The sequence below is a fragment of the Girardinichthys multiradiatus genome, chromosome 1 (assembly GCF_021462225.1).
Source record: "Girardinichthys multiradiatus isolate DD_20200921_A chromosome 1, DD_fGirMul_XY1, whole genome shotgun sequence".
Taxonomy (NCBI): Eukaryota; Metazoa; Chordata; class Actinopteri; order Cyprinodontiformes; family Goodeidae; genus Girardinichthys; species Girardinichthys multiradiatus.
Window position 1 is genome coordinate 46,975,696 of NC_061794.1, and position 2,167 is coordinate 46,977,862.

Below are 2,167 nucleotides of genomic sequence, written 5' to 3' on the forward strand. Positions count from 1 at the left end.
CTTGATGACAAGAAAAACAGATCTGAAAATATTATTGGTCCTTTTAGTGTCGTTGTGGAAGTTCATTGGAACAATCTATGAGAAAAACTGCCTTTGATTTTATACCTATATTAAAAAACATCTTTTGGTCCTTTTTCTTATTAAGACTCATCGTGGAAGGTCCAAAGAGCCTCTTGCACCTGAAGCGCTGTAGGTTGAGGACCCCTGGGACAGGTGATCCGTCTATGGCTGTATTCAGGTTTTGAGATTATTCAGAAAGTGGCTGGACTGTTGTGTGATGACGATGATTTTAATGTGTGCAATGAGACATTACCATGTTTTACTGTGAGCAACCATTCCTGGAATATACTTTTAATTTTTCATTTTACTGTTGCTGTTGTTGTGTTTGAGGGGTTTTTCCCAAAGCAAAGGGACATGCAGCCTGTGTTGCCCTGACAAATAATCTTCTTACTGTTATCATATATTCATCCTGCCATCATTTTACTGTTCATTATTATCAAGAGAACCAGTGTTTCTACATGACTACCAGCTTCCACTGCCACAACGATACCGACCACACAGACCCAACTAGTGTCAATAGCTGTTCTCAGCTGGAACAAGTGAACTCCCTGCAGGTCAGAGGTCAGTCTCTGCCTCAAACAGAGGAGCTCTATCTTGATCTCTTCTTCTTTTGAGATGATTGGATGGAACAGCAGATTGTGATGCATTGATGTATCGGCAATGCAAGCGCTTCTCCGGTTTGTGGTTGAGCCAAAAAACAACGTTCTGTCTATGTTCCCCCCCTCAGCTGTGGTCATTAGATATGGATCATTGACGAGATCTCATTTATTTACATTTTAATGTTATCCTATTGCTTCATTTTTATTGCATATCAGCTTTTTAGGAACATATCTGACTGCTAAGACAGACTGAAGTACTTCTGCACAATAAGCTGTTGTTATGATTTGGGGTTGTTTGGTTTTTGGTTTCGTGTTTTTTTCGTTATATGATTTTCACTGCTCAAGTTTTGAATCATGCTTCTGTTTATTATTTTTCTGGTCATGTTTTAGTCTTGTTCGTGTTTTGTCAAGTTTGGTTTTGTTTGTATATTAGAGTCTCTGTTTTTGCCGCAGCCACGTTTCGTTCTGTCTGTCACTTAAATTTATTCGGTTCACCTGCTCCAAGTTAATCTGTCTCCTTGCTCCACCTGGTTTTCACTCCATATATACACACCTGTTCAGTTAGTCATGGCGGAAACATTTCTCAAACCAAGTCTTGTTTTTTGATCATGCCATGCCTGTCTTGCCTGCCCTTTTGTTGTTTTGTTCTTGCCTCCTGCTGAGTGTGAGTTTTTGTTATTAAACCTTTTTGCACTTACCATCACGCTGCCTGCTCGTCTGCATTCTGGGGTCCTATATCTCGCAAGCCATAACAGCTGTGATATCAGTGTTTTACTAACATTTCTGTTTAAATTTTTAAAAGCTCTTCAAGCAGAAAATTCTTTTAAAAATCTCAGTTTTCAGAATAAGTATCCCAGGATCCAAACAATTAGACAATTAAAAATAAAATGTTGCACCTTTTAACAACTAAAACTGACAGATAATGTAATCCCTGATAATAACAGAATTATTTTCACCGTTTAAAACATAATAAAGCCAATAATGAGATAACATTTAGCCAAAAGTCAATACATTTTATTACATTACTCCTTAGCATTGAATAAATCCTTTAAAATCAAAATAACTCACACATGTAGGTCACATGACCACCGTTCTCTTCCTCGATTCCTGCACATCCCACTAGGTGATCTTACCATCAGATCACAGCAACTAACCAAATATTTGCTCATTAAAGAAATTCTGTATTTATACATCCAAGCCAGTAAACAATATTCTAAATAAACATTTTATTCCACAGATAATTACTGAATTGGCTTTTACAATCAACGTAGTGGAAAAGCTACAATAAAACGAAGTATGAATTATTACATTATCAGCTGCAGTTATCTTTATTACATTATTGGCTTTATAACATTTAAAATGGCCAAAATGACTCTGATTTTGGCTGCTGCACACCTGCTTCAGGAAAGGTTACATGTAACATGTCACTTTTCCTCTTGATCTTTTTTCTTCGAGGAACTCAGGATTTTCCAGTTAACAGCCCAGCTTCTAGTTTATGTTTTCTACAT